At 41.1% G+C, this 13,829-nt stretch overlaps 1 long non-coding RNA gene across 1 annotated transcript in view; it reads right to left on the minus strand.

The window, feature by feature from the left end:
• Window positions 1–443: 443 nt before the first annotated feature.
• The window catches only part of LOC128575221 (uncharacterized), a 156,842-nt gene continuing 143,456 nt past the window's right edge, over window positions 444–13,829 (minus strand). Inside the window, exons 4-5 of the long non-coding RNA XR_008376953.1 lie at window positions 11,462–11,767; window positions 444–648 (exon numbers count right to left, since the gene is read on the minus strand). This is a non-coding gene — a long non-coding RNA (uncharacterized LOC128575221). The remainder of the gene's footprint in view (window positions 649–11,461; window positions 11,768–13,829) is intronic.

Genomic DNA, 13,829 nt, shown 5'->3' on the forward strand with positions numbered 1-13,829 from the left:
AGTGTACAGGCTTTGCGGCCAATTAAATCTTCAGTCTTAGTGTCCCTGGTGCCCTTGGCTATTGCCTCTATTACTCAGGATCACTGCAGAAGGCATAATTCATTCCCAGGTGGTTTAAACGGGAGACTTTAATGAAGGCCCCCACTTAGAGAGGTGTGGACAGAGCTAAGGGATAAACAAGGGATTGTGAAGAACCTGGAGACCAGCAACAGCTGGAAGCAGTTACTCCCCACCCCGTGGCTGAAGGGACAGAGAGAGGAGATGCTTTACCAGAGCTCGGTGAAAGCTGGAACCCTGATGAGGAGATGAGCAGCTGTCACCACATATGGGCACCAAGAAAAGGGGACCTTCTCTCTCTTCCTGCCTGCCAATCTCCCGCTGCCCCAACCCAATCAGAAGACAACCAGCAAGGGATTCAAAGGATGTGAGTCACAGGATCAAACTTCAAGGAGACAAGTGTGTGCGGCCACCCGCTGTTTCTTGCATCTTCTCTTCATGGTATTTGCACGTGGTGTCTGGGCAGAAGTATCACTGCTAGTTACAAGCAACATTCTGAGGTCTGGGGCGGCGCCTGTGGCTCAAAGGAGTAGGCCGCAGGTGGCCCCATATGCTGGAGGTGGCGGATTCAAACCCAGCCCCGGCCAAAAACTGCAAAAAAAAAAAAGATTCTGAGGTCTATGTTTGAATTTGCCACTTTCTAGTTGTGTGAACTTTGGCAAATAGACTTAACCCTCTCACGACTTCAGTTATCTCAGCTGCAAAGGCAGCTTTCTAGAGCACGGATTTCATAGGATAATGTAAGTATCAAAGGAGTGACATTATATCAGTAAAGCACTGTTCAAGATACATAGCAAGGCTCTGTAATTATTAACAATGTTGCCATTTCACATTCCAGGAACCCATTTTTTTACTGCTTCCTTCTCCCTCAAACCTCTCCTGGAAAGCCTTTCCATGGACTCCTCAGACTCATACATCTTTAACCTTTTGTTTTTTCCTGACTGAAACTTGAACTTCTCTGCTAGGCTTCTTTTTTTTTTTTATTACAGAATATTAGGATTCCACCTGCTTTGTTTACATACTTTGTTTTTGTACAGATTGAGTCAAAATTATAAGTGTGCCCTCACCCAGATAGTGTGCGTTGTGCCTGGTAATATGAATTATCCGCCCCCTTCATCCTCCCTCCCCACCCTTGATTTTTATTGAGACTTACTTTCATATCTGCACTCAATTTGGTTTAAATACAAGCATTTGTTTCTCCATTCTTGGGGTTTTTCACTTAGAAGAATGTTTCCAGTCCCATCCGCATTATCACAAAATATACTAGGTCATCATTTTTTATGGCTGAGTAGTTCTCCATGGAATGCGTATACCACAACCATGCTTTATTAACCCATTAAGGTATTGGTGGGCACTGGGGTCTTTGTGATTGTGACTTGTGCTGCGATAAACATTTCAAGTTCAGGTGTCCTTTTTACAAAATGACCTTTTTTCCTTTGGGTATACACTCTGTACTGGGATTGCTGGATGATATGGTAGGTCTACCTGCACTTCTCTGAGGCATCTCCGTGCAATTTTCCATAAAGGTTGTATTAGTTTGCAGACCCCCTGACAGGATGTTAGACTTTCCTTCTCTCTGCATCTATGCCAGCATCTGTTGTTTTGGGACTTTTTAATATAAGCCGTTCTTGTAGGAGTTAGGTGGTATCTCAATGTGGTTTTGATTTGCATTTCCCTAGTGATTACAGACATTGAGAATTTTTTCCCGAGTTTGTTGGCCATTAGTATATTGTCATTTGAAAGGTTCATATCTTTTGCCCACACTTTAATAGGCTCGGTTGTTTTTTTCTTGCTGATTTGCTTGAGTTCTTTGTAGATTCCTGTTATCGATTGTTTATGAGATCTATCGCATGCAAATATTTTCTCTCCTTCTGTGGACTATTTGCTCTTTTGTTTGTGTCTTTGGCTATGCAGAAGCTTTTTAATTTGACTGGGTCTCATTTATTTATTTTTGTTGTTGCTATGATTACTCTGATGTCTTCATGAATTCTTTGCCTAGGCTGATATCTATAAATAGAGTTATTCTGACATTTTCTTCTAGAACTCTTACAGTTTCCTGCCTTAGGTTTAAGTCTTTCATCCATTGTGAGTTAACTTTTCTAGGTGGTGAGAGGTGCCGTTCCTGTTTCAGTCTTTTACATGTGGCTATCCAGTTTTTCCAGGAACATTGATTCAACGTGGATTCTTTTGTTCTTATCTGTTTTGCCAAATCAAGTGGGAATATGGGGATTATTTCATCTCTGGATTCTCTGTTTTGATACATAAGTCTATGTTTCCATTTTTGTGCCAGTACCATGCTGTGGCCTATAGATTTTTAGAAAGGCCAAAGAAAATGTTCTTAATAATTTCCTCAAATAAGGTATCTCACCCTCAAGGATGAGGGATGCTTATGATTCTTACCTTTGGCCTTGAAGTGTATCTGAAAGTCTGATAAGGTGAAGCCTCCTGTTTTGTTCTTATTATAAAAGGTTGCCTTGGCCATTCAGGGTCCTAACTGGTTCCATATGAAGCACAGAACTATTCTTTTCTAGATCTGAAAAAAAAATGGTGCTGGTATTTCAGTGGGGACTGCAGTGAATCTAAAAATCAGTTAGGGTAGTATAGACATTTTAACAATGTTGATTCTGCTCCGCTGTGAGCATGGTATATTTTTCCATCTGTTTACATCCTTTGCAATTTCTTTACTCGGTGTTTCATATTCTCCTTAGAAGTCTCTCCCCTCCTTTGTGAAGTCTATTCCTAGGTATTTTATTCTCTTTGTTGCTACTGTGACAGGTATTGCATCTTTGATTTGATCCTCCAGCTTGACTGTTAGTGTATATGAAAGCTACTGATTTGTGTACATTGATTTTGTAACCTGCAGCTTTGCTGAATTTATGTATCAATTACAGGAGCCTCTTAGTTAAAACTTTCAGTTTTCTAGATGTAAGACTGTATCATCAGCAAAGAGAGATAGCTTGATCTCTTCTTTATCCATTTGGACCCTCTCGATTTCTTTCTCTTGCCTGATTGCTCCATGGAGAACTTTCCACACTATGTTGAATAAATGTGGTGAAAGTGAGCAACCTTCTCTGGTCCTGGTTATAAGTGGGAATGCTTTCCATTTTTCCTTTTCAATGTGATGTTGGCTGTAAGTTGTTATATATAGCCTTTATAATTTTGAGGACTATCCCATCTGTACCAATTTTGTTGAGCATTTTAATCATGCAAGGGGATTGAATTTTGTCAAATGCTTTATTTGCATGAATTGAAAGATCTTTGTTTTTGGTCTTTTGATATGGTCTTTGTTTTTGCATTTATTTATGTGGTAAACGACATTTATTGATTTGTGCATGTTGCAACATCCTTGCATCTCTGGGATGAAGCCCACTCGTTCGTGATGAATTGTGTGTGTGTGGTGCTAAATTCAGTTTGCTGGAATTTTAATTGAGAATTTTTGCATCTATAGTCATAAGGAATATTGGTCTACGGTTTTGTTTTTTTAGTTAGGTCTTTCCTGGCTTTGGTATCAGAGTCATATTGACTCATAGACATCTCGTTGGGACTCCTTCCATCTCAATGTTATGGAATAATTTCCACAGCATAGGTAAATTTCCTCTTTGTGGGTTTGATAAAATTCTGTGTGATGCCATCTGGTCTGGGACTTTTTAATTGGAAGATATTTTAGTGCTATTTCAATTTCAGTGTTTGATATTGGTCTGTTTGGGAGTTCCATTTCTTCCTGGTGGAGCCTCGGGAGGTTGTGTGTTTCCGAGAATTTGTCCATTTCTCCATATTTTTACCTTTATGAACATAGAGATTTTTATAGTTTTCTGAGATGACATTTTGTATTTCCATAACTCAGTTGTGATTTCTCCTTTTTCATTTTTAATTTAGTTTCTTAGACTCCTTATTTTTTTGTTTCTGGTTAATCTAGCAAGGGGCTTGTCAATTTTGTTTATCTTTTCAAATAACCCATTTTTTATTTCATTAATCTTCTAGATAGTTCTTTTGTTCTCAATTTCATTTAGTTCTACTGTGATCTTGGTCATTTCTTTTCTTCTGCTGTGTGTGAGATTGGTTTGCTCTTCTTTTTCCAATTCCTTGAGAAAATTCATTAGGTCACCAATTTGTGGTCTTTCTGCCTTTTAGATGTGAGCATTTAAGGCTATGAGTTTGCTTCTTAGGACAGCTTTTTCTGTGTCCCACAGATTTTGATAACTTGTGTCTCCAATGTCATTTTGTTTGAAGAATCTTTTGATTTCCATCTATTTTGTTTGAAGAATCTTTTGATTTCCATCTTTACCTCTTCATTGACCAACCATTATCAGCATTAGCTTGTTTAGTTTCCAGGACTTTATGAGGGAATGTGTGTTTCTGTTGTAATTGATGTCCAGTTTTATTTAACTGTGGTCTGAGAAGATACAAGATATATAAGAATATACACACACACACACATATATACACCCTGTATACACACACACACACATATACACCCTACACACACACACATATATACATCCTGTACACACACACACACATATATACACCCTATACACACACACATATATACACCCTGTACACACACACACACATATATACATCCTGTACACACACACACACATATATATACATCCTACACACACACACACACATATATACACCCTATACACACACACACATATACACCCTGTATACACACACACACACATATATACATCCTGTACACACACACACACATACACCCTATACACACACACACATATACACCCTGTATACACACACACACATATATATCCTGTATACACACACACATATACGCCCTATACACACACACACATATATATACCCTATACACACACACACACATATATACACCCTGTATACACACACACACACATATATACATCCTATACACACACACATATATACACCCTATACACACACACACACATATACACCCTATACACACACACATATATATACACCCTGTATATATGCACACACATATACAATATATATGTATGTATATATTGTATGCAATTTAAAATAGTTGATTGTGTATATGTGTGTATATATAGAGAGAGAGGGAGAGAGAGACGTGTTTTGTTTCCTAGGATGTGAACAGTGTTCCATGTGCTGGTGCGGTGAATGTATATTTGGTCCTTTGGGGGTTTGGGGGTATAATGTTCTGTAAATGTCTGCGAGGTCCGTTTGTTCTAGAGTCCTGCTTAGGTCCATTGTCTATTTGTTTATGTCAGTTGGAGGATCTGTCCAGTCCTGTCAGTAGGGTGTGGAAGCCCCCCACAATTATAGTGTTACTGTCTTTCAGTTTGTTCAGTTTGAGTAAATTCTGCTTCAAGAATCTGGTGCTCCCATGTTGGTGCTTGGTTAAGTCTTCTGGTTGGATTGTTCTCTTCACTACTACATAGTGACCACCTTTGTCTTTATTTTTCTTGATAAAGTTTATGTTGTCTGATTTAAGAACGGCTACACCAGCTTTCTTTTGGTTTCCATTTGCATAGAATACTGTTTCCCAACCTTTCACCTTGAGTCTAAATGAGACCTTGTGGGTTAGATATGTTTCCTGAAGACAGTAGATACTTTTTATTTTCTTATTCAATCAGCCCACCTATGTCTCTTCGGTGGGGCACTCAAGCCATTTACATTTATTGAAAGTTTAGATGTGTGGGGTGGGCTTTTGTTCATTCTGCTGGGTAACCCTTATTGCTTTGTTTTCTAGAGTCCAGGTACTGCTCTAGAGCCATTGCAGAACCTGGGCTCTGAACTTCAGCTGAAGGGTGATTTTACATTTCGGGTGTCTGATGTGCTGTTATGAGCATATGCAGGTCTGCGTAATTCCTAAGGGTCGATCTTATCTTCACAAATTCCCTCAGCAATTGCTTGTCTGTGAAAGTCTTTATTTCTCCCTTTATAGAAAACTTAGTTTTGCAGGATGTAAGATTCTAGGCTGGCCATTATTCTATTTTAGAGGTCTGAGGATGGGTCACCAAGTCCTTCTGGCTTATAGGGTTTCCCTTGCAAAATCTGTAATCAGTCTGATCAGTTTTCCTGGTTAAGTTACCTGCTGTTTCACCTCACTGCGCCTCGGATTGCCTTTCATGTTGATTTCAGCCAGCCTAATGATTATGAGTTGTGACTGCATCTTCAGAGGTATGCTTTGTGCTTCTTGAACATGAATATCTAGATTTTTAGAAAGGCCAGAGAAACTTTTCTCAATAATTCCCTCAAATAAGTTATCTCACCCTCAGGGGTGCTTATGATTCTTACTTTTGTCCTCTTTACATAGTCACACATTCCTTGTAGCTTTTGTTCCTTCTTTTCATTTCTCTGCTCTTTTTCTTTGACTGACGTGTTTAGCACAAAGGTATTATCTTCCGGTTATGAGATTCTTTCTCCTGCCTGATTGCACCTGTTCCTAAGGCTTTCCACAGTGTTTAGTATTTCCTGGAGCCAATTTTTCATTTCCAGAAGTTCTGTCTGGTTCTTCTTTAATATTTCAATTTCTTTTGAGAAATTTTCTTCATTTCTTGTGTTGTATGGTAGACTTCTGAGTCACCTTCTTGGCAGCATTATACTGTTAATTCCCCCCTTCTAGAAGCCCTTCTTCCCTGGCTTCTCTGTTATAATCTCCTAGTTTCCATTTTGTCTGGAAAGACTGTGTTCACACTGAATTTATTTCTTTTCCCACAAAATATGCTTCTTTCCTCTTACCTTAATGACACCCACATCACCCAATTTCCTACCCCGGGATACCTTACCTCCTCGTTTCCCGTATCCAATAAAACAGGCAGATATACACATTTAAAATCTAAACTATACCTAGAACCCATCTACTTTCTCTATCCCTTACGGCACTGTGTTTATGCGAGCCATCACCATCTCCTGTCCACTTCATAGTAAAAACTTCCTAAGTGACCTCTCTACCTCTTGTCATTTTTTTTCTTTACCCATTCTTGACATCATGGTCAGAAAGGTGGTTCTAAAGAACACATTTCCCATGTCACTCCCCTTATTACAAACTCCACAGTAACTGTGCATTGCGCTCTCACAATTGCTAGCAAGACCCATCTGACCTAACCGTTGACAATGACTCATTCACAGACACTCCTTTGTCTTCTTCAACCCCAATCATAACAGATGAATTGCAAATCCCACAACTCTCCAACTTCTTTCTCCTCTATGTGGTGAACGAGCTGGCCAGGAACCACCCCGAAATTGCTCTTGGCTAAGTCTCCTTTACCCTTTACATCTCCTCCAGGGGTGTCCAACCTTTTTTCTCTCTACTTCATTGGAAGAAGAGTTGTCTTGGGCCACATATTAAATACACAAACACTAAGGAAAGATAATTAGCAAAAAAGATCTGAGAATACTTTTTGTGATATCTGACACCACAGATAAGCACATGTTGCCACTAAATGAGCACGAAGCCCCTGGACCACAGGTTGGGCTCCCCTGGCTTAGTGGTTGTTTCCTCCAGGAACTCCTACCCTGAAGGTCTGGTTTAGTGGGTCATCTCAGATTTACCTTCATGGCCTTGAAGGGTTGATTGCATGAAAGCAAATCACACTGACCTTTGATCATATTTTTTAACAATCATGGATAATACCTGGCATTTTTTAATAAAAGAGGATTCAGCAATGCAAGATAATCTCTGTGTTATCTTCATTTTCCCATAAGCTCATTCCTGGGACTCTAGAATTTTCTCCCAACTGGAGATAAAATTATGAGGGATCAGCTGTGGTCTTGGTCTTGAACCAGTTAAGTCCAAGACACATCACACCATTTTAGATGTGTCAATCCACAAAGAACCACAGGAACTCCAACCAAGTTCACAGGCAGGAGAGGGTCAATCGGTGGGAAATGAAAAGCTCACGCATTCAAAGAGGACTGTGAAGTGAGTGCAAAGTTGATTTGACCTGCAATCAGCAACATAAACATTTGTTTTCCTGAGTGGTCCTATTCACTGATAGGTCTACTTAAATGCATAAGTGTTGCCACTGGACCAAATTATATATGTCCATATTTCTGTCTGTAACACAACTGCTCAGCCAAAAAGAATAGTACTGAATGTTTTGGTACACCCATGATGAAAAGGTCATTTATTGTACTTTGCCTTCTTTTGTTTTCAATTCCTAGCTAGATTTCCTTGTGCCACGAGAAGTAATTCTACTAAATAACAGCTGGTTATACAGCAAGAATGTATCTTTTTCTTTTTTTTTTTTTATTGTTGGGGATTCATTGAGGGTACAATAAGCCAGGTTACACTGATTGCAACTGTTAGGTAAAGTCCCTCTTGCAATCATGTCTTGCCCCCATAAAGTGTGATACACACCAAGGCCCCACCCCCTCCCTCCATCCCTCTTTCTGCTTCCCCCCCCATAACCTTAATTGTCATTCATTGTCCTCATTTCAAAATTGAGTACATAGGATTCATGCTTCTCCATTCTTGTGATGCTTTACTAAGAATAATGTCTTCCACTTCCATCCAGGTTAATACAAAGGATGTAAAGTAAGAATGTATCTTTTTAACAATGAAAAATCTTTAGTTTCACACTTAATAGGGCTTAACAAGTTATCCAAACTAGAGACTATAAAATGGATACATGCTGAGTTAAAGATTTCTAGTCTGTGTAGAAGGAGTATTTAGTTTATCTCTAGGGCACCACATAGCTGCACAAAGACAAATTAAACCCTAATATTAAAAAATGGGGCTATGTTCTAGTTATTACCAATGATAAGTCATTAAAAGAATCCCGGGCTACTTCCAATACACTGCAGTGTCTTCCTCCAGATAATGAAAAAGAAATGATCGTGTTTTCTGCATGCATTGAGTAAACAACTAAACAAGCTTACAATTGCTAAAAGATGGCAGGCACTGCGTAGTCAATTATGCAGTTCTGGGAAGAGGTGCGGAAAGAGGAAATGGAACGCAGAGACTTCCTGGAAACTTTTGAGAAGGTGAAGTGGAGGGGAAAAGGAAGGGGAATCCTCAGAGTGGAAATTCCTTAACAAGGCAACAGACCAGGAGTAAGCAGAGCATGTTCATGAGCAAGGGCAGAAATGCATGTGGATAAAAGCGTTGGGAGGTAAAACTAGCCATATAGAGATGGTCCACACCTGAAAAGGGAAAGGTGACAATCAAATCCACATCTTTCCTTTAGAAAAAAAAAAAGAGAGAGAGAAAAACACCTTCAAGGAGAAAATGAGAGCTGAGTCCTCACTGCCAACAGATGACACTGCCCCAGACTTGTCCTCTACAAGGCACAGTTGACATCTGGCTTTGCTGTCCCCTCCTGATGGGGACCTCCTGACTATGGCACCTTTCAGCCCAGGGCAGGCTTGGCCATTCTTCATGAGGGCTGGTTCTTCCTCTGAAGAGGCAGAATTCTTTTAACTTCACAAATAAAGTGTATCTATCTGCTGGTGACCTCACACCCTCTGCATTCTCAACATGAGACTCAGGCTCTTTACCAGAAAGGCCACACCAGCTCAGCGCCCATGGCTCAGTGGTTAGATTGCCCACCACATACATGGAGGCTGGTGGGTTCAAACCTGGGCCGGGTCTGCTAAACAACAGTGACAACTGCAACAAAAAAATAGCTGGGCATTATGGTGGGCACCTGTAGTCCCAGCTACTAGGGAGGCTGAGGCAAGAGAATCACTTAAGCCCAAGAGTTGGAGGTTGCTATGAGCTATGATGTCACAGCACTCTACCGAGGGCAACAGCTTGAGACTGTCTCAAAAATAAATAAATAAATAAAGGCCACATGGAGGCCAGGCATAGTGATTCATTCCTGTAATCCTGCTACTCTGGGAGGCTGAAGTGGGTGGATTGCTTGAGCTTAGGAGTTGGAGACCAGCCTGAGCAAGAGCAAGAGAGAGGAATAGAAAAACTAGCTGGGACTTGGTACCTATAGCTCAGCGGATAGGGCACCCACCACATACACTGGGGCTGGTGGGTCCAAAGCCAGCCCAGGGTCTGCCAAATAATGGTGACGACTACAACAAAAAAAACAGGCAGGCCTTGTGGCGGGTGCCTGTAGTCCCAGCTACTTGGGAGGCTGAGGCAAGAGAATCACTTAAGCCCAAGAGTTTGAAGTTGCTGTAAACTGTGACTGTCACTGCACTCTACTGAGGGTGATATAGTCAGACTCTGTCTCAAAAAAAAAAAAGAAAGAAAGAAAAAGAAAAACTAGCCAGGCATTGTGGTAGGCACCTATAGTCTACTTGGGAGGCTGAGGCAAGAGAATCACTTGAGCTCATGAGTCTGAGGTTGCTGTGAGCTATGATGCCACAGCACCCTACTGAGGGCAATAAAGTGAAACTCTGTCTCAAAAAAAAAATAAAAAAGCTACATCTAATGAGCTCAGCTCTATTCAAGCAGCTGGCTGTCAGTTTGCCTTTTAAAAACCCTGCACCCCGGCCACCTACCCCTCAGATTTTGTCCCAAGGCTAGGGATTATTAACGTGTGTGTAAGGCTCAGGCTAAGCCAACAGTGCCCAAGGACCCCTCCCCTTCCTGAAGGCCAACCACGTGCCAGCGGCTCGGCTGTGGGCTTCCCTTCACTTGGTCATTCATTCACTGAACAGGCATTGAGTGCCTGCTGTGTGCCAGGCACTGGGCTGGAACCTTTCACAGATGCAATCTTATATAATCCCCCCTACAATGCCAGGAGGATGGTGCCAATATGCCCATTTTGCAGATATGGAAACTGAGGTGCTGAGAGGTTTTGGTATCTTGTCCAAGGTCCTTTGGTCTATGTGTAATAAAGAATTAACTTTGTCTAAGGAGAGATCTGGCTTTTTCCATTGGCTCCAGGGAGGTGCTCTCTAATCCCTTGGAATATTCTGCCTGGTGAGAGGGCCTTTGTTTCCCTCGGGGCCTTGGGCCAGGCCTGATAGTCTAACAATGTGACTTATGGTAGAGGCTTTGGATTGTGCTCAGCTGGACCTTCAGAAGAGCTAGGGATTGTCATCTCTTGGAGGGTCTGCCACATCTATGTGACTGAGCCCCAATAAAAACTCTGAACACCAAGGCTCAGGTGAGCTTCCCTGGGCAGAGATCTCCTTGCATATTGTCACATATCATTGTTGGGAGCTGCTAGTGCCATCCACGACTCCACTGAAAGAAGACAACTGGAACTCTGTGGGAAGCCCTCCTGGACTCTGCCACATGTGCCCCTGCCCTTGGCTGACTTTCACCTGTGTCCTTTCGGTGTAATAAACGTTAACAATGAGTATAACAATGACAAAAATCCACATCTAACTCAATACTCTGCTCTGGGAGAAGGCTATCTTTGAGTTTAAGTATCACTGTGAGTAAAAAATGCTACATGTCTGCAGACACTCTTAATAATTTTCAAAACTGGTATGAAGTAAAGAGATTTTACTGAGGACTTACTGTCCCACTTTCTCCTTTGCAGTGTGTTGGATACATTTTCACAGGAAATCCACACAAAAGCTCTGCATGGCAAGTGCAAATGTGCTTCTCTTTCACCACGAAGAAACTCAGGCCAGACGCATTTCCAAACCACAGAGTAGTCAAGCCAGGAGCCAGGGCAGGTGTTTCTAATTCCAGAACCTGAGGCTTTAACGTCCATAGACTTCAGCCCCCAACAACATTTGAGGGACAATGACATCTGGCAGTCTGAGGGAGGGTTGCAGTGACTCAGCCTTCTTCCCCTTCAGGATTCTTTAGCTAAGGAAACTGGTCACACAAAGAAAAATGACAGAAAACAAACAAAACAGACTCAAGTGAGTGATTATACAATTCAGGGTTTCTCTAGCAAGCTGGGGTGAGGCTGGGAATTAGAATGTGAGCTTCCCACTTCTGACTGTATCTAAGATGGTCACACTGCCAAGTGGACCAAGCCGGAATATCCATCAAGAAGAGGCTGAGCTTGAGGCCAACCAGCCCCTCTGTTTAGAGCAGGCCCTGTGCGGGTGTGATGGCCACAACAGCAGGAAAGGCAAGCCAGCTAAGAGAGACTGAGTCCTCTGGGGCACTGTAAATCCTGCCCACCAGGACCGTGGACATGTCTGATCAAAAAGTCTCCCTCCCTTACCCACACGGAGGGATCTTGGAAGAGACAGGAAGGCAGTCTAAGACGTGACCTTCTCTGTAGGCGGGAGCAGAAAGATGGGGGACGAGGCAGGACACCCCCACCTCACCCCCCAACACCCACAGTTAAGTATAAAACCATACATCCAAATAGCTCCTAAACTTCCCTAAGTATTTTAACATTCATTATTTCACTTGAACTTCACACCAGAGGTTAAGTGACTTTCCCAAAATCAGATAGCTAATAAATTACCCATCCAATCTCCCTAATAACCTCATCCTTCTGAAGTTGCAAGCACAATTCTCCTCTCACTCCTGAGCATAGGGAGTGTAAAGGTCAGGCGGGAGAGGTGCGCCATCATTCCAGTTTGATTGGACTGCTTAGACACATCCCTCCATTACAGCATACCCTTAAGACCTACTTGAAATTTTAAATGATTTTAAAAAGTAAAAAAGAAATGTTACAGACATCGTATCTTTGATTCTCAACTAAACTATAACCTGGGGGGTTTAATACATAATTTTCAAGTATTTCAATGGTTTTAGTTATTAAAATCAACTCTTAAGAACAATTATTCACCCAAATAAGAAAACTATTTTGTTGTAATTTCCAAGAATGTCTTTTCCGGATCCACAGTTTTGTTCGGTTTATGTAAATGGCTCCTCCTGGGTTGTTCTGTGCATAACCTGCGTGGCCCCCATGGTCACATAGTCTCTGCCTGGTTACACCATACTGACCCAGTTCCCACATGATTATTGAACCAGTGAATCAGAGTGATATGTTATTCACTCATTCAGCTTAAAACAAATACTGAACACATACTATTAATATGTGCACATCCAGTGCTGGGTTCTGGGTAGGCAACAACCAACAAGGCCCATTACCGCCACCCCTACCCGTCAAAGCCTCACAGGTCTCCTGCGCTTCTAAGTGTCAAATTAAAAAAATAATTGCCAAGACCACTGTTAAGGAGCTTATTCCTTACATTTCTTTCTAGGAGTTTTATAATTTTAGGTCTCATGTTTTGTCTTCAATCAATTTTGAGTTGATTTTTGTGCCCAGTTTAATGTTTTTGCAGGTGTATGTTCAGTTTTCCCAGCACCATCTGTCAAAGAGACTGTGCATTCCCCAGTGGACGGTCTTGGTGCCCTTGCCAAAGATTGGTTGGCTGTGCAGGCACAGGTTTATTTCTGTCCATTGGTCTACGTGTCTATTTTTTATCTACGGTTTTGATTACTGCAGCTTGTTAATGTAATTGGAAACCAGGAAGCATGATGCCTCTAGCTTCGTTCTTTTTCTCAGAACTGTTTTAGCTATTGGGGGTCTTTTTTGATTCCGCATAATTTTAAGGTTGTTTTCTCTATGTCTATTATGAATAAGTGAGACTATGCCAAACTAAAAACTTCTGCACAGCAAAGGAAATGATTAATAAAATAAAAAGACAAATGGAAGAAAACATTTGCAAACCATATATCTAATACAGAATTAATATCCAAAATATATAAATAACTTACACAAGTCAAATAGTGAAAATATATAAATAACTTACACAAGTCAAATTGTGAACACAATTTCAAAGTAGTCAAAAGATCTCCATAGACATTTATGCAGAGAGGACATACAAACGGCCAATAGATGTATGGGAAGGAGTTCAGCATCACTAACGATCAGGAAAACGCTGATCAAAACCATAATGAACCATCACCT

Source organism: Nycticebus coucang, chromosome 22, assembly GCF_027406575.1.
Source record: "Nycticebus coucang isolate mNycCou1 chromosome 22, mNycCou1.pri, whole genome shotgun sequence".
Classification (NCBI taxonomy): Eukaryota; Metazoa; Chordata; class Mammalia; order Primates; family Lorisidae; genus Nycticebus; species Nycticebus coucang.